The 20,127-nt window shown below is 42.4% G+C and overlaps 2 non-coding genes across 2 annotated transcripts; one reads left to right on the forward strand and one right to left on the reverse strand.

The window, feature by feature from the left end:
- Window positions 1-673: 673 nt before the first annotated feature.
- On the reverse strand, window positions 674-764 carry Trnay-gua (transfer RNA tyrosine (anticodon GUA)). The gene is given in 2 exon segments: window positions 674-709; window positions 728-764. It is a non-coding gene; the product is annotated as a tRNA-Tyr (tRNA).
- Window positions 765-5,853: 5,089 nt separating this feature from the next.
- Window positions 5,854-5,925, forward strand: Trnap-agg (transfer RNA proline (anticodon AGG)). The gene has a single exon. It is a non-coding gene; the product is annotated as a tRNA-Pro (tRNA).
- The last annotated feature ends 14,202 nt before the right edge of the window (window positions 5,926-20,127 follow it).

Raw genomic sequence — 20,127 nt, forward strand, 5'->3', positions numbered from 1 at the left:
CTTACGGATGACATCGAAGAAGATCAGAGAAAGGCGGCCCGTTTTGTATTATCACGAAATAGAGGAGATAGTTCCAAAGACATTTACGTGAATTGGAGTGGCAATCGCTAAAACAAAGGCGTATTTCTTTGCGATGGGATCTTCTCACGAAATTTCAATCAACAGTTTTCTCCTCCGATTGCGAAAACATACTGTTGGCACCCACCTACATAGGGAGCAATGATCATCACGATAAATGAAGAGAAATCAGGGCTCGAACAGAAAAATTTAAGTGCTCTTTTTTCCAGCGAGCCGTTCGAGGGTGGAACAGTAGAGAGACAGCTTGAAGGAGGTTCATTGAACCCTCTGACAGGCACTTACTTGTGAATAGCAGAATATTCACGAAGATGCAGATGTGAAATACACGCATAGAACAGCTACGATATGCTGATTCTGTCTCAGTCGTTCGAGAGTGGAACGAAGGAGAGACAGCTTGAAGGTGTTTCATTCAACCCTCTGCCAGGCACTTAACTGTGAATAGCAGAGTAATCACGTAGAGGTAAATGTGAAATACACACATAGATGCTGATTCTGTCTTAGTCGTACCTTTGTCTCAAAAATGTCACAACAGTATGTACGATTAAGATGTAGCGGATTTTGTTAAGAGAAGCAAGGTCATGAACGTTTAAAATTTTCCTTCGGGCCGGATTTGAACCAGCGACCTATGGATATCTGCTACTAAGCTCCTCTACAGTCCACCGCTCTACCAACTGAGCTACCGAAGGAATGTGGAGCTTTTGCCAGAACGTGCACCAGATACGCGAAAGTGCCGCCAAGCGCAGACTGGCGGTCAGCGGTACCGTTACGTCACCTCCCATTCGCGCGAGGCCTACGAAGCTCTCTTACGTCGGCCACACCATTCATGTTGGTAGCGTCATTCAGATAGATAACGTGCTACTGATCATTCGTTACACAGTCTGTCATCACATCTCTCGATTGTAACTTGAAGCCGTCGTTTACCTATTTTCAAATAGCTCTATCAGAGGAGGAAATATACCTTCTTTTTAAAGTAGCTTTGACCAGAAAGTATGCTCTTCCGTCACATAGTGTGTCCGTTTACAACTTTCCCACCTTGTCCGGCATACGCAACGTTTTGACCATGATTATATGAACCCAACTGGTAGGAAAGGCGTAGATTCTGAAGAAACCTGGCCTAAATGATTTGTGGAAAAACGTACAAATAAAACGTAACAAGTGCCCTGACAAGGAAAGGCAACAAATATATGTAATTACAAAGATTATTTTTGAATAGTTAGCCGAATTTGTCATTAACAGAAAACTGCAGTTTAATAAAATATCAGTCATACAATGAAATAAAACGGTCGACATCCTAAAGTGGTCAATTTCTTCCTGCAGTCACTGGTTATAATAGGATTTATGTTTAAGTGGTTCAAATAGCTCTGAACACTATGGGACTTAACAGCTATGGTCATCAGTCCCCTAGAACGTAGAACTACTTAAACCTAACTAACCTAAGGACATCACACAACACACAGTCATCACGAGGCTATGTTTAAGTAATGATATCTAACACGTATATGGCCGACGTCGGTCGTTACTTAATTGATTAATTGAGAGGGGTTATGGGACCAAACGGCGAGGTTGTCAGTCTCACGATTCTGAAGTTAGTCACTGAAGAAAGTAAGTCCGCTAAAAGTGGTCGGTTCCAGTCAGGGGAGACAAATTATAAAATAATATACATTAAAAACGCACAAAAAAGGCATCAAAGGTGAGACCAAATCTAAAAACTTGAAGAAAGTGGTGTTGATGGCGTTACATACAGAGAGGACTGGAAAAGAGGTCGCAATCACAAACAACCTGCCTGGTTCCAAGGCTAAAGTGAATCCTTATATCTGGAAATAAAAACCACTTCACGGAGGAAACTGACGATCAGTTTAACAGTCCGTGAATGGTCTACTAATATTTAATTTAAGGTATTGCGAAGACGATATTTAGCACGAAAGGCCGAACGAAGGGGACATTCTGCCAATACGTGGGATACCGTCAGTCTAGCTCCACAACCACAATGTGGTGCTGGGTCGTTATGTAGGAGGAAACCAATGGGTGAGCTTGGTATGACCAGTGCGTAGACGGCATAAAACCCAAGTGGATTCTGAGAGGAGCGGAAGGAAGAGCGCCAAACTGCAGCAGAATCCTTGATTGTACTGAATTTATTGTTCTGAGGAGTAGCACACCAGATGTAATTCCGTTTTTGGGCAAAGAGAGATTTGGCGTAGATCCGCATATCCACAGCTGGATCCATGAATGAAAATTGGGGTAAATATCTGCTTCTCTAGGCAAACGATCAGCCAGTTCAATCCCTGTGATACCCACATGACTTAGAAACCAGAGAAAGACAACGGAACTGGCGGCACAGCAAAGGGGACAGAGAAGGTCATGGATAGCAAAGACCAAAGGGCAACGCGAATAGCAGCGGTCGATTGCCTGCAGACTGCTCAAGGAGTGTGACACAAATTAAAACACTGTGGAGGGGGGCCTGAGAAATGAAGTCTTAACTGCAGACCAAGAGTCGAACTCTGCATGGCAATGAATACTTCAGGCTGGGCACATGTATTCGACATTAACAAGAACAGTTTGCAGATTAGCTCGGAGATCTGCTATCCATCATCGTCCAGTGTGGGCTGCACCGTCTATGACACCAGGGGTATCGACCGGACGTGACGTAACGGCTGTTACGCAAGACATCCTCTACGCAGCATTACTGGCAGGTGGACGTGTACCTGGTACTGTTGATGGGGTCTGCACACTTATGGCCTGAGTGAGCTGCTAGTGCCTTAGGAAGACAATTCTGTACTGCTGAACAACAAATAACAAATGTAGCACGGTGAAATAGTTAGACATTATTTTTGTCATATTATAATTCACACCTACTATCAGGCTTGCTCTGTTAATATATTGCACTAGTTAAAATGCATCTCGATTCGTCGCAAACAGAATATTATTTCCAGTTTAAGAATATGAATGTTTTTCTAGGGCAGCTTTCAGTTTACCATTACCATGATGAAATCTATCAGAAGCTCATCAATAACGTATATATTCTTGAGTATACTAACATATTCTGAATCCAATGCCTTGTTTTATAAGTCCTCTTAATGAAGATTTTGTTCAATTTAAGTGGATAGCTTTCTCAGGATCTGTGAGTGATAGGATAAGTGGTAATTGAGACTCACTGCTCCTTTCCGTAGTTTAATTCAAAAATTGCAAGTGATTCAAAGTTCTACATCCACTTGTAAAACCAACTTGCTCCTCTGCTTAAATAAATTTCAATGTTTTTGCCTTATCATAGTGAATATCTTGCACATTACAGCTACTACAGTTTTTTGTGATTTTATTGCCTTCTTTCCTATGAAGTAGGGTACTGCATTCCAGTTTTCGGAATTGGCTTACTCTGCAGACATTCTGTAAGTGTTAAAGCAAATTGGTTATGTATTACTTTTTCTATCACAGTTCAAATGGCTTTGAGCACTATGGGACTTAACATCTGAGGTCATCAGTCCCCTAGAACTTAGAACTACTTAAACCTAGCTAACCTAAGGACGTCACACACATCCAGGCCCGAGGCAGGATTCGAACCTGCGATCGCGCGGTTCCAGACTGCAACGCCTAGAACCGCTCGGCCACAACGGCCGGCTCTAGCACAGTAATTACTTGGAATGTAATTTTGAAATTTTCTGGGATCATAACTCGCTTTATATCCCGAATAGCTTTTATGTGCTCACTTGCCATTACTCGTGGAATTACATTATTTCCATTATTAGCGATTGGTGATTCTGGTTCGTTAGATAAAGAGCACAAACATAATGATCGAATGCTTGTTCTATTTTCTTTATTGTTAACTAGCTGTTACCCAAGGCTGCGCTCGCACGTCAGTAATTTGGTTATGGTGAGTGTTGACGAGTAAGCAAGCCACTGTAAATGCAACAACCTCAGCTGCCCTCTCGCGTCTGCCTGATCAGGTAGCTAGTGATGTGCGCCCCACCCTCTCTGTTCTAAAGCTGTCACAACGAACTACGCGTCGACATGCAAAGCATGTGCAGAAGGACATGGCTAGGAGTGCCGATCTATGCAAATTGCTATTCAACACATTGACGTTTGTACAAGCATTCTATTCATTACTTTGAATCACGTAATGTACCACATCCAGGGTGGTTATAATTGGAGTGCAGCAGATGTCAGCCTTGGCCCGTACTCTGTTGATAGGTTATATTTCATCCATCTACAAGGACATTTTCTTATGTAATGAACTTTGAAGAATAAAGGACGATTGTCAACGAAAGTGGGTATACACAACAGGCAGTGTTTTTGACTGACTTTGCCTATATTGCGAATATCTGGAAACAGGGAAGCTGAAACCGCTCCCCATGTGATCAAATCGCACGATACATTGATACAGAAGTTTATTTATAACACTTTTCGTGCTTACGAGTGAACTGTCTTAAATCCCTCCTCTTACAAGGGAAATACGTGCAGTTCGAACCGACCTCTATCGTTCATGTTTTTGCAAAAGATAAGTATTTCTCTTGGAGAATGATATGATGTTCAACGTTCCGTTCTTTTCCCTTGGCAGCTTGCTGAACAGGAAATTTTTGAAAAATTACAAGCCTTCTTCTAGGTAGCATTCCCTACGTGGCATCTTTCTTCACCGTAACAAACGGATCGCGGGTATTGGACTCAATAAGCCAGACGCGTGGACTTACGCTGTTCGTCACCAAGTGACATTTGCTTCTCGATAATGCTCACTGTTTTAGTAGCATATGATAGTCAATGGACTTTACTTATTGAATACACCACTTCCCGCCAGATCACGACACTTAAGTGACATCGATGGTCGCCGGGTAACCGGCCAGGTATGCCACGCGATGTTTGCAACTTTGCCTTCGTCTTTCGGCGAAAGGGGACATGAGGACGCCGGTCCTGGTCAACAGACTTTGCACCGGATCCTCGATTAAATTCCAAACCTCTCCGCAGTGTCTCAAGGAGTGAGGGCACGTGACAAATTCGGTAGTGGTTCGTTCATCAGGTGGGAACGTTACCCCCTTTCCTGATGGTACCGCTTCTCACCTTCTCCCTTCTCTGATTATCATACAATGCAAACATGACACCACACTACAGTCACCGATTTCAGTCTTCTGCACTTATCAGATACGCTTCAAACTCGTCTCTCACAACGAAAGGTGCCAGTGTACAGGAAGGACAGGAAAATGCTTTCCTAATAGTTGCCTGAACCCCCATCTCTGCGTCTGCCAGCCAACCACGAAACACGACTTTACTTTTTTGTAGCATTCGGCGTCCCTAGGAGACAAACTACAGAAATTTATGTGAATTGGTGTCTTTTTAAAATACATAAAAGTCAGGATGAAAATGAGATGATAGAATTTAATGCACACGCGTTAGGCTTGTATTTTTAAGACGAGTATTCTCATTTTTCCTCTGTCATTCTAATGCAGGCTTATGTTTCATGTCTAAAGTATGCTGAAGTCGTCAAACTCTCAATCTCCTTCCTCACCTAACGTTTGAGCAGAGCGGAGAAAAATACTAGATTTGTCAGATAATGCTGCAGTTTGCAATTAAGTTAGCTTGATCATTACTGCGTGACGCCAACTTACTGCCAGACTTGCAACACGTGCGCCCGGCCTGTACACGTGTGCGTCACAGCTGCGGTTCGCCTCGCGAAAGGCGGGCAGAGCGGAACACAGGAGCCGCTGGCGGCAGCAGAGCGCGCGCCGCGCTCTGCTAGCGTCTGGACCGCCTCGCTGCGTCTCACGCAAGAGAAAGGCTTTTACTCTCACGAGCGGCTCGTTGGTCTAGGGGTATGATTCTCGCTTAGGGTGCGAGAGGTCCCGCGTTCAAATCCCGGACGAGCCCATGTTTTTGTATCATATTGCTAGCTTCGTGCAAATTGCAAACCTCTTGCAGTTTGCTAGAGCCGTAGGTATCTCTGATTTACTCATAGTTACTTACTGTGTCTTTACGGTGACGACTGCTAAAAATGAAGTGCTTGACTTATAATTTGCGTCTTCTGCTCTCATCTCACTCTTAATGGCGCTCGCGTCTACCAGTGCTTGAATTAGGCCAAAGTAGATGATCAAAATATGACATAAAAGTTAAAAAGCTGCTGTTCATTTACTTTGACAATACTAATTTGTCGTTGAAGTCAAGTTATATCAAATCTCAATATTTGTCCTCTGAAAGGTGGTACCCGATTACGGCCTATGACAAGGTCGGAATATGATTTTGTCTTGTCCGCCGCCCCTCCCCCCCCCCCCCCCCCATCCCACGCCCCACATCCCCCCAAAAATACCTTTGTCTAAGTTTTCCAAAAGAATACTCTGTCATTACTATTATTTAGATTCTCTTCGCCACCTCCGCCCCCCCCCCCCCCTCTTGAATGTAACAAATGCCTACTATCTCCAAAATAAAATTATCTCCTTCAGCAGCGCTACAGCCCTTGGTGAAGTCCAAGTCTCTTAGCCATCGCATTCGCTGTGATTTCACATATTTTACTATGTCCCTACCTTGTATCAATTCTTGTAATTCAGTATTGTAACATATTCTCCACCCTTCTTCTTCCGCTCAATGGTTGTTAGTGCATTTACACTGTATCACTGTTGCCTTATTTAAATAAATTATATACTTTGTTTAGGTCATTACTTCGTCCAGCGTTTTTGTATAACTTACAATAAATTATAAAGCAGACAAATACATGATGTAAAAAGCCCTTCCCCAAAAGTTTCACAATTAGATGTGACATGCCATTAACAACTGTAATAGCAAAAACTTTCGCATCTTTACACATTCATAATTATACGGTATAAAATCGAGAAGTCCACTGTCGTAAACACTAGTCTGCAGACTACGGATCTAGGAGTACATAAATGAAGATAGTGCTGTATCTTCATGTTTCTGTCGTCTCCACCTATGTTCGCGAAAGTCGTAGTTTCGTTTAGTTTCTTTCGTAGAGGAGCATAAGAAATCCTCTGCCTGGCCTACCCTCAACTTGCTATGTTTTACCGGTTTCACCTCAGGACGTAGGAACCTTCTCCAGTTTGTTGTTGGCAACAGATGTGGTCAGACTTGGAGAGGACGTCTTTCCCTGGCTGGAACGTTTTCTACAGACAGTCAGGCCACAAACCACGTGGTCTGACCTTCAGGAACGCAACTGAAAAGTACCCAGTGTTAAACGAAGCTCCTAATCTGTTATAATATCGTCCCATTTTCTAGACTCTTAGTCTCTTTAAATATTGGCTACTAAATTTGGAAATTAATATGGCTATCAATTTAAATGCTTTTACTAAAATGCTGGTCATACCCTTATGAACAACCCTGCCCCGTTTTTCTCCGAGCCCCGACCATTATGGTAGACAGCGGGCACTGAGTTACCAGTGTAAGGGTTGCCGAAAAGAGTGCTTGTGCACCTGTGGTTCTAGGTTCTAAACGAACGCTTCTTACACCTTCTTCAGTGTACTCTCGCACTGAGTTGCTAACAACCGAATTTGTATGACATTCATATCAGGAAAAATATAACGAACGTTAGTTGTGGCCAGAGTGCACTAACATGCTCTCTGGGTAACGTAAATCACAGTCGTTTGTTCTAGCCACTCCACTACCAAACTACTATGAAAGGTAGATATTTAAGGAATATGAGCACAATTAGTAATATTTCAACTGTGACCAAAGAAGCCAACAAATGCGACCAGTTTGCGGAAGAGGCCTCCGCGAAATGAGGCCTTTGCCTTGGGGCCAACGAGTTAAATGGGCCCTGCAACGAACTTGTGACGTCACACTAATAGGCCTGTCCGCGACACCTCAGGAACGCTCGGTTTCGTGCAAGACCCACGGGAAATCAATATTTAATTCAAAAGACTCCGACTGAAGGTCTCGATTTTGTTGTGCTATCGAGTTCTAGCATGTATTTAAACACGCAGTCAAGGATTGTTAAACACGTCTGAAATAGTTACTCGTTCCCCGCCGGAGACGGGTGCTGGCCCTCGTAAGACCTGAAGCGTCACGTGATACGACGTACGCAGCAAAGCCTGCCTTTCTCGTGGGCCTCGCCTTGCCTTTAGTGACGTCACAGCCCAAGTGATAGCCACAGGCGTGACTGCACTAGCAGTTTATGCTAGTAATTGCAGTACGAGATTTTGGTGGAGACTTATTACCCGTCATACGTTGTGCATGTCACGGAGATTACGTTACACTATACAGGACGAGGGAATGGGGATTACAAACCACACACATTTTTCAGAAACGTCACATTAAACATAAATTACTTGCATCATTTTCGAGCTTTTGTGCAATGTACCCCTTATAGAGCCTGAATAGAAATGAAAAAAAGAGCTTTTAAATCAGAAAAGCAAACATTCAGTAGTTAAAACTAGAAAAGAAAAGATACATCACTAATTTTGCAGAAATCTGCATTTCCTTTGAAAATGTCACTTCTGTGAGCTGAGATTTACGGGTCTTTCTCTCCTCATTTCAGGATAATTGTTTGTGAAAATATATTTTTTTTAAGTGATTGCATTTGAAGTGATTACATTCAGATCTTTACCATGGTGTGTGTCTCAGAAGAAACGAGTATAGTCAACTATTGTTTCCAAAAGTTGTTTAGGCACTTTTCTACGATTTGCGGTGCTTAAAATTGAACTTTCAAATATAATTGTCTGAAATAACTTGAACCCTGCAACAACAATTTGAAACACTTAATCATGTTGTTGTCTTAAAGACCATATGCACAGATTCAGTAAAAATGAGTTAACGTCGCTGCTTATCCCGCTTACAGTAAACATCACCAGTGCTAGAAAGGACTTTATAATTATTGTACCCAATCGTGAACTTTAATAAACGAAGCCATACATAATTTACTACATAGAGAATGACAATTCACTCTGAGAGGTTTCTTCTTTATCTCCATGTTGGAGATCGTGATCCCAATGCTTAATAGACACTTGTTCATGTGGCGTTTATATACAAAACATTGTCAAGTCTCTTTCACAGATTGGCCAAAGAGTGCAGATCTCATTTTCAATGCTACCGTTATTTTAATCTTGTCAGATCCTAAGAACTGCGAAACTGACACAAAGTAACATGCAACGGACCTAGTCTAAAACTTACCCAGTAACAAATATTTGCAACGTACAGAAATGCTGAAAGCAAATACAATGTGTGACTACTGTTGTCGCAGGTAGCAAACAATAAAATGCATTACGTGTATGTTTTCTAATATTTTCAGAGGAAAGTGCGCTTTTTCCATTGCATTAGGAAGTTCACAACATTTCTCAAGTAACTAAGAGGTGCTGGGAAGGTGGAAATCTTGACGTTTTCCATTTTTGTTTTCTTCACTGGTCTTAATCTTTGAAAATTTCCCTCTGCAACCGTATATGATACATATGTATCCACGGGTGTACTGCCGGTCTACAGTTTCCAACGGGCACAATATTTCGGCGATCACACATGTCGCCATCATGAGGAACTGGTGGACTGAGCTCCTGTGAACGTGCCGGTACGGAGATCCGTACGCTATGGCTGCTCAGGGGGAACTGGGTTCGGTCGCGGCGGCGGCCGATTTAAATACCCTCCGCCCGCGGCGCACTCCCTCCGTCCCCGCCCCGCGTCACGGTCGCGCGGTGGAACAGATTGCGACGGCGTCTGAGATAACGTCTGAGATGACGTCGGTGTGATGACTGTCCGCCGTGGTCGTCACAACTATACGTTTGCTCGATTTACTCTTGATTAACCCAATCGCTGGTTCCCAAGCCTTGCTAAGATTATAGCCACAGTCACGGTTTATGAGGTCGTCATTGGTGCGAATTTCTATGGCCTCTCTAACAACGCTGTCCCAGTATCTCGACGTCTGTTCCAGAATCCTCGTGCGTTCATACTCCATAGCGTGATTTTCCGACAAACAACGTTCAGCGACCGCCGACTTGCCCGGATACATCAGTCGAGTGTGCCTCTGGTGTTCACGGCATCGATCCTCGACGGTACGCATCGTCTAACCAATATCCGACTTGCCACATTGACACGGAATCTGGTACACGTCGGCCTTCCACAAACCGCGGTCACCTTTGGCGCTCCCCATCAGTGCACGAGTTTTATTCGGAGGACCCGGTGTTTCTTCAAAATGCGGGCGATTTTCCCCTAGAGTGCGCCTGTATTTGGAATAAGCTCAGTGTCTACCTCCTCCCTCGTAATTTCATTCATCTCCACAGGTTGTGCTGTAGTGGTTGGGCGGAGAGCACGTTCAATCTGCCACTCTGAGTACCCATTTTTTCGAAATACAGTTCTCAGATATTCCAATTCCTGAGGTAGACTCTCTGCGTCAGAGATAGTGCGCGCCCGATGTACTAGAGTTTTTAGAACCCCATTCCTCTGTGAAGGGTGGTGGCAGCTGTCTGAGTGCAAATACAGATCAGTGTGCGTTGTCTTCCGATACACCCCATGACCTAGGGTGCCATCAGCCCTTCTCTTGACCAAGACGTCAAGGAAAGGTAATTTACGTGTCGTCCACGTAACGGAAAAAACAAGTAGGTTTCCATTCGGATGACGACAGGGCTTCCTCCTCGAAGTTCTCCATGTACAAATTCGCTACCACCGGCGAGAGTAGGCTACCCATGGCGACTCCCTCCGTTTGTTCGTAGCATTCTCCATTAAAAAGAAATTACGTGGAAGTCAAGACATGCCTAAAAAGTTCAGTGGTCTTCTCGTCAAACTTCTGGCTAATCAATTCTAGTGACTCTCGCAGGGGTATCCTCGTAAACAAGGAAACAACATCAAAACTCACCATGATATCTGACTCATCCAACCTAAAGCTGTCAAGCGTTTAACAAAATACACGGAATTACGGATGTGATGAGGGCATTTACCCACATATGGACTTAATATTCTCGTCAGGTATTTGCCCAACAAAGATGTAGGTGCCCTGATGTTGCTGACAATGGGGCGTAATGGCACCCCCTCTTTGTGAACGTATTATATAATTTTGCCTTATTTCTTACTTATTCATTTAAATGAAACACTGTGCGGTTGTGACTATGTACATTTGACAGTTATCAGACAGAAATTTTATTTTTTGTATCACCCGCATCCAAGGGAATTACTTAGGGACTGGGGATCCTAAAGTTTTTAGAGGAGTTGAGAAAGAGAAGCCATATAGATAAAATTTAACTCTCACTAAACTGGAGTGCATAAGTCATCTACAAAGTAAATATGAGGCTGCGACAACTGAAAACTGCATACATGGGCTAGATGGTAAGAATAGACTCTTAGATGTTGTCACAGATAAAACTCAAAATTATTATGGCATGCTATTCACTCAAACTTTTATTACTGTTGCAGATGTGAGAAAAGCTGTATGGGCAGTTTTGTTTGAGCTCTCATCAACGGACGATACACCCATTCATAGCCTACGACCTCCAGGAAGTGATCCATGATGAAAATACCACAGAAGAGAGTAAAATGGTGGGAAATTTATTCACAAACCAGGTATACTTTATGTCATAGTAGAGATCTTGAAGGGAACTTTCAAACATTTTTCAGATGTAAGACAATTGAAGTGTCTTCATGGCCTCACTCAGAATCCTAACAAGTCCACCAGCAGCATAATCTGGGCCAGAAGTGGGCCAGAAGTAACAAGACAGTGTTTGTGTCAGCTAGTACACTGCGTTTTGGCGTCTTTGATGCAGTGGTAATGCTCAATGAAAGAAATGTTGCAATGTGTGAAGTCTTGAAAATAACCTGTTGGCTGTTTCACAGTGGGAGAACTGTTAAATTTAGCTAAAGAAAGACATAGACCATCAGAGATAGCTGTTAGAAACCTTGAAACAAAGGGAAGACAGTGCAGATGAGCAGGGAGAAGATAACCGCAAGATGAAATGCAAGAAGCAACTGACAGCTTATTATATGGGGCACTGACAACTTTAATGCCTTTTTCCAGTAAACTGTATTTTTTAAGATGAACGTGTACTTCTTCTCAGTTCATATTTGCTTTAATTAGTTCAAAATTACAGGCTGTACTCACTGGTGTAGTGCTCATGTTTTAGCAAAGGGGTTCCTTTTTTTGTAAATCTGAAAGAAGTTAGGGCCTCATACATAAAAAGAGTAGACAGATTATTATGTTACCTTTTCACAAAAATAACCATTACCTCTATGCTAATCAAAACTTTCACAATCCCTCTGTTACAGTGGTCAGAAATAGGTAATCTGCAGGTGACATTTTTTTCCTTTTTCAATTTATTGTTCCGAATATCTTCTGAGAAAAGGGAACTTAAATATGAACCAATTTTAGATTGTTAAGACTGGAATTTTCCAACCTGACCGTAGCCCTTTAATACTTACGTCTTCGAATCAGAGTATTGGTTCTTGCAGAGGATCTCGGAGCTGGTACCCAGTTTTGGGAGGAAGAAAGTTGAAAGTATTGGCTAAAACCCACTGTTTTCTCCAAGATTACAGTGGGATGGCCGGCCGATGTGGCCGAGCGGTTCTAGGCGCTTCCGTGTGGAACCGCACGACCGCTACGGTCGCACGTTGGAATCCTGCCTCGGGCATGGATGTGTGTGATGTCCTTAGGTTAGTTAGGGTTAAGTAGTTCTACGTTCTAGGGGACTGATGTTAAGTCCCACCGTGCTCAGAGCCATTTTTGAACAGTGGGACTACGCGCAGCACTCGCCCTGGCACGGTACCGACTTGGTGACGCCGCACACGCCACTCCTTACAATCAGTTGTCGTGTGCTCCAAATGCCGTTGGCTACGATCCAGCTACCGCCCTGGGGCGGCCATAGCACAGTGACATATCCGGCTGCCTTCGCCGACTGTCAGCTTCGTTCCTGGAGTGCAGGAAAGACAATATGTTATAGTAAGGACACCTTGGGCCTTCGCTCGGTTTACCCCCTTTCTCCACCGTATTCACCCACTTTTAACGAGTCCAGGCTGTGCTGCCAGTGGAAGCGACCTTTCGCTGCCCAAACAATTCTTCCTTTTCCAAGATGATCCAGGCTCTGCTGCCAGTGGAAGCGACCTTTCGCAGCCCAAACAATTCTTCCTTTTCCAAGATGATCCAGTGGTAATATTGCAAAATAGATAGAACTGTTTCTGGACACTGGATAGGCTCGTCCTTCCCACAGAGTGCCCCAGCAGAGAAATGAAGATCTTTCTATCCAGCAAGAATCACACCGCCTGAGGACTTCACAAATTCCACAAGGAATCTTCGACACGCTTTTAAACTGTCATCACGTCATTACTGACTTCGCTCGACGTGCTCAGCCTCATCGCACAATGAAAGTTGGCGATGGAGATCAACACTTCCCAATTTAATCACTAAAATGATGCTCTCCTGCAGTGTATCAACTGAAATAACTTCAATAAAATACCTGGAATTACAATAATTCTAAAAATCATCGGTGTTACATGAGAGATGATAAACAAATACAAGTAGGCCAAATTTGTTTGCATAAAAAGAAAACAGAAGTTCGTTTCTGACCATTATTCCCCTTATCTCGAACTACTCAGTTTCGGATCGTCCGTGATCTATTTAATTTTGAGCCTGAATGTTTGTGACATCCTATGCAGTGTGATTCTGTGATGATATTACAAAATTCCAGGAATGATTGAAAAAGATAAATGACTCATTTTCCAGAAACGGACCCTGACCTGGCCACGACTTAGTCAAAAGTTATAAGTCAAAGACGTTCTTCTACCTCTGAAAAGTTATGTTTTCTACTCCAAGATTTTGCTATCCATATTTTTGGAGGTGGTAGCATGGACTGAAAAAAGAACATCAGTTCAGTAAACATATGCTCTGTTCTTCTTTGCTGCTGGGGAACACATCTCTTCTACTGAACAAGAATTCACGGCTCTAAAGGTATGCGTCTTGCAGCCATGTTTACCACGATTTCTTTTCTTGTTCTGGTTCATACTACTTTCTCCCAAAATAAGGAATGGAAAATGGAAGAGCCTCACGGTACCAGAGGGATTTTCGCTTTTAACTTTCGACTCGATCGTTCTCGGACGGGGGCCCCATTCAGCTACGTCGACACATTTACCCTTCTGCGTCATCCCTGAAAGTTTTTAACTTCATCACAGGATCACCCTTTATTTGACACTTCGTTACGACAATCATCAGAGACATAGTCAGGTAAGTTCATACGTAACTATATGAAGAGAAGACAGTGCAGGTCGTGAACGGAGGTGAAAGACAGGAAAGTAATGGTTCAACATGTCACGCCGCCGCAGTTTTCTGTGCCGTTTGTTTTTGTCCTGTGATTATCTGTACTCAGCCGAAGTTTTGAGTGGCTCGATCGTCTAGGGGTATGATTCTCGCTGCGGATGCGGTAGGTCCCGGGTTCAAATTCTAGCCGGCACGGTAGCCCACGTGTTCGGTCAGAAGGTTATCAGTCCTCTGTAATAACAAAAAAAAAAACGGAGTGAACGAACCAACGAAGAACCTGAACGGGTTCATGGGACGTCCGCCCCTAACAAATACAGTGAATATTGTAGAACAGTCTGAAGCTAAAAAAAAAAACCGGACAAGCCCATATATTTTGTGATGCACCTGCATTCTGCCGAAAAGATAGGAAAAATTGTCTCTCCCCTTTCGCTTTTAACTTAGCATCAGCCATTAATTTTGTCTTATTTTTAGTATTGGTTTAATAAACCCACCTCGGCGGAGCATAGACGAACCATAGAACTGATATATGTTTCGCTATCTTTCAGAGATGAATATTATCTGTTCCGTAACACTTATTTTCATTTATTCTATTCTGCACTTGAGTAACTATTGAAAACGACCTGCAGATGAGTTATTTGTAATTGAGCTTCGCGCTCTATAGTGATGTGTCTCTTTGCCAAACAGGAAGACACTAGCAACCAATTTAACTGCTTACGACATTGGCCTCAATTTATTGAATAGCTGTTAAAAGCCCTGTGGTGAAAAGTGCCACCTATCTCCAATCGCCATGTCCCACTACTGACAACCTTATTCTTTTCTTTGTCTTGAAATTTCTGACTGCACTAAATCCTCTTTCGGTTAAATATCATGATGGGAACACAATGAAAAACTTCTTTGCTGTAGCTTATAAAGCTACGTATAATCTGGACTTTTACTTTTGAAACCAAAGTTCTTTAGGTCCATCTTTTAAATTTCTAATTTAGCACTTCATTTGATGACCATTTCCCATGGCGATATTCTTGAGTTTTTGGATTTGGAATAGGTACTAGCAGCCAATCTGGAATGAACGTGTTAGCCGGACAGAGTGGCAGAGCCGTTCTAGGCGCTTCAGTCTGGAACCGCGCGACGGCTACGGGTGCAGGTTCGAATCCTGCCTCGGGCATGGATATGTGTGTTGTCCTTAGGTTAGTTAGGTTTAAGTAGTTCTAAGTTCCAGGGAACTGATAACCTCCGAAGTTAAGTCCCATAGTGCTCAGAGCCATTTGAACCATTTTTTTAACATGTTACAGAAATCTATTTGTGAAATCTCTACAAGTAATTTCGAATGTAAACAATACATCAGAGTGAGGACAGTGATAGAATCGCGCTCGACACAACTTTTCTTTTCCTTTTTTGTTTTACAAGGTAAGTAACAATTTATTTTGTTTCTCATCAAATTATCTCTAAGCAGTTGCCATGTCATTTCTTCAATTTTTACTGTACATAAATCAGTCGAATAAGCTGTATCTTTCTGCTATGTCAATAAATTCCTTCTTAAGGAATCAATTCTGTTTAGAAAAGTTCATAACCTGATTACAGAGATCATAAAATCTTCGTAGGCAGATATTCTTCTGTGTCCGATAGTAAACGATTGCAGTCTCCGTCATTTGATACCAAGCGCCCCACAAATTCACCATGGACCAGGAATGAGCACATCAGATCTCCTCAACACCTACGCCGGTACTGTCCCCCCCCCCCTTTCCCGCTCCCCCCCCCCCCCTCCCCACCATAGAGAGTATTCCTCTCTGCCAGAGGTCTCCAAACATTTTAGCCTAAGGGCCATACTGGCTCTTCCACTAAGTCCCAAGTGCCAAGACCTAGCTATAGTCTTAAGTTTTCTTGAGACCCAGTAATGCTTGGAACTCCTTGGTACCATTCAGGACATTTCGTGACGCCTACCGCTGCTGCTGCTACCAATCTTTATGAGCTGACAACAGTGTGGCACTGTAGAAGTCATCACACCGTGAAAAGCCTATTGTTTGACTTTAAGCTGTAGGCCTGATATCATTTCATGTACAGGGTAGGCGAGAAATCCCCATTCCCCCTAGTATAGAAAACTAATTGATTGTATTTGTGTTAGCACAAGTACTTACTTGCATATTATATGCCCAATATATTGGTATGTTCCCCATCCTGTGTAAACACATTTCTGTAGACCCAGGGTCTTCTTGACAAATTTTTGAGTATGTCCGGTACTATAGTGCGAAATGCATACTTAACAGCATAGCTGAGTTCTTCGTTTGTAGCATAACGACGTGAAGATATATGCGCTTTAATGCCTCTCCATAACGAGTTGTGAGGTCAGGACGTCTTTCTGGCCGTTTCGAGGGAACTGGTGAACCACAACATGTCCACCGTCCTGGAAACTGTTCATTTACGAACTCGCACGCTGCGAGAGAGTGGTAAGGAGGCGCTCCGTCTTGCTACATCCATATGCATTCTGTGAGGCCCAATTCCTCAAGCTGAGGTATTAACCGCGTTTGTAACATGTGTAAATAATCTGCACCATTCAAAGTGCCTTCAAAGAAGCACAGTCCAAGCAATGTGATGTTACCGCTTCCCTTATCATTACGTGAGTCGGGTTCTTTCTGACCCGACTGTGTAATGAGTCTCTTTGGCCCAAACGACAGTATTTCCAAGCACATCAGCTGCGATAATGGCACATTCATCTGAAAATATAATTTTTCACGGTTCTACATATGTAAATTGAATTAACAAAGTACGATGTTCTAAACCGAGCTCAATCCGATCTGCATCTGATAACACGTTTACGATCGTCGGTCGAAAATGTCTGAGCTGAATGTCTGTTTCATATGATCTCGCACTGTTGTCCACGGTATACCGAGTTTCGAAGCACGTTTAAGTGTCGGCTTCATAGGAGGTGATTCAGTCGAAACACAAACTCCGGTACATGTTTCTTCTCGATTCTTCTTCCTTCCACTTCGCAGCCAGTCTTTAGCACTACCAAATGCGAAAGAGGTCTTTCCCAGTTCAGAAGTTTCGCCTTTCGGGGTGGAGCCTTATTAAATCTGCTCTGCAATGCTTCCATAATCTGTCTCATTTGTGTCCCCAGTGTACTGCCATTCGTGCACCCACACTGTTCTCGCTAAGCGCTCCTCACTAACGTGACTATGACCGCTCACGTTTGCCATGGATTCAAATCAAAACTCGACTGCTACTGCTGCTGCTACTGCTACTGTGTAAACAATTATAATGATCGATTCAAACAACTTATAAGAAGTAACATAGCTACATATCTGCATAACATTTATTACTAAACAGGGGTAACGAGACTCTCGCCCACCCTGCAAATGGCTGAAAATAAATGCCACAAGTGACGCTCATTTATGATACCTTGCCTTGTTACTTCCGTGCGTCGTGTACTGACGGCAAATTAATAAAGGATGGCATTGAAGAAAAGTATGCAGAGAACCTAATTTATTTAAAAACACCACTGTGTCAGCTTACACTAACTCGAAATGTAAACGATATTGCTGAAAATAAATTAACTCAGTTGTATGAGTAATATCGACACTGAGAATGGTTCTCTTTGTCTTTGGATGCACCAAAAGGTATTTCAGATAGTGCACAGTTGTTAGTTTTTATTCTAATGATAAAAAAAATTATGAAGTTTACGAAGAGCATCTTCACTTTCATACCATTCACGGCACGGCTAGGGGAGAAGAACTTTTTAAGTAAGTAGAAAATGCTGTTCATAAAACAGGCTTCAGAGGAAAACCTTAAGGGTTGTCAGCGCTGAAGATGGTGGTAAAAACATGTTTGCAAAAAACAAAGGTGTCTTTGCTCTCGTGCCAAACGCGGTAGAAAATAACTTTGGATCAAAACCAACAATTGTACATTGCGTCACGCATCAACAGTCTTTGTGCGGAAAATGCTTGGATACGTAAGATGCTTTAAAGTCCGTTATCTCAGTTGTTAATTATACAAGATCACATACTTTCACACAACGTTAGTTCCGCGAGTTTATTGAAGAGACTGAAGAAATGGCTTACTCTATTGTATAGCAGCACGCTGGCTTAGCTATGGAAAGGCTCCGACGTGATTTCTTGAGCTCAGAACAACAATCGAAATTTTTTGGAATGAAAGAAATTTCCTCTGGCTACCTTACAAAACAAATGAAGGGTTACGTAAGTTATTTTATACAAAAAACTAAACATACGAAGAACCTTAATTTAAAATTGTAAGGATTAAACCAGTTGCTGAGTGATTTATACACTTATTAAATACCTTACACAAAAATTGTTTTGTTCCAATCTTGCCTTAACAAAAAATGTTTCACGCATTTTAATGCACGCCAAACATTCCGTCAGCAATGAGAGACACCAATTCCGGTAGATTTCGCATTTTGAAACTTTGTATGTTTTAAAAATAAATTATGAGTCGATTTTGAGATTTTGATGTAACTGCAAAATATACCAACATTTTTCAAAATCCTTTTAACGCCACTATAAAACCTCTTACCCCAGAACTTCAAATGGTAATGGTTAATTTGCAATGTAGCGATTTTTATGAAGATGACTGTTTCAGTCCATCATTAACTGAATTTTATACTAGTCTTCCGCTCACACAGTATCATCAGTTGCATTAATCGTGGCTTTTCTCTGACTTCGGCACTACATACATCGGTGGAAAATTTTTTTTCAAAATGAAACATAAAAAAATGTTTTACAGATGTAAACTAACAGATGAGTTTTTGAAATCGCTGCTGATAATTTCAACTAGTAAACTTTATCGACAGCTGCAAACAACTGTATTTGCGAAGTTATAGCTACACAAATCACTTATTATTATAATGCTTAATTTCATTGTGTAACTCTGCTATATGTATCTCTTAAGTACAGTAAATTTCAGGATATATTATATAATTAATTACAGTCAAAATGTTCAACTACATTATATGTCAGTGGTTAGGGATGATAGCATTTGCAGCGTGAGGCGTATTGCGATCGTTACGGCTGACTGAATGCAGCACTCTGATCTTCCACTTTACAGAGCCGTGGTTTACGGGAAAAGTGTGACTCAGCTTTCAATCATAGTGGTCAGCGAGACCGGTAAGCGCTTCTTGAAATGGTTATAAAAGACATAAAAAATAACACTAAAAAGATCGTTTATGGGAAACATCGTTCTTTAGGCGAGGCAATTTCTTACACGTTCTACTCAGTGTTAATCACTCGTTATTGGACCTGCGAGATAAGCAAAGATCGACTTTAATAAAAAGAAAACGCGGAGGGTCGGATACTACACATGCCTGAGCCGGTACGTTGGGCCGGATTGATAGTGTTTGCGGGCCAGTGTTGGCCCATGGGTCGTAATTTGGCGGCCCCTGTTCTAGGCTATTACAGATCTTCAGAAAAACGATGCGCACCACGCACCCGCCAGCTGAGAAACAGCGCTCTTCAGTGCCGATAAGTGTCACACAATAAGTAATGCTTAGATCGTGTGATAGTCTCAGTTAATGCCTGCACCTAGAGTTGTAAGAATTCTGTTGTCTATCGTCGACTATTAGAAGTATGTGTAGACTATGGTAGTCTTCTTAGTAGCTTTGGACATTCACGGTTGTACCCGGATTACCTGTATGTTAGATGTGATGCATAGCTATCAGGCATTACCTCCTCATAACGATTCCTTTCTTTACTTATGTCACCACTGTCTTACAGGATTCCCCTAGAAACGGGAAGCAGTGAAGTGTCTAGAAACAGAGTAAGGCTTATGAAGCGCCACGTTATCTACAGAACATTTTTGTTCTACATAGTTATCCTCCTGTCTGCGGCTTAAAAAGAAACAGTATTCATAGCAAAACAGAAATTATCAAAGTTTACTTCAGGTTTCATTCGAGAATTATTGAT

The sequence above is a fragment of the Schistocerca gregaria genome, chromosome 2 (assembly GCF_023897955.1).
Source record: "Schistocerca gregaria isolate iqSchGreg1 chromosome 2, iqSchGreg1.2, whole genome shotgun sequence".
Taxonomy (NCBI): Eukaryota; Metazoa; Arthropoda; class Insecta; order Orthoptera; family Acrididae; genus Schistocerca; species Schistocerca gregaria.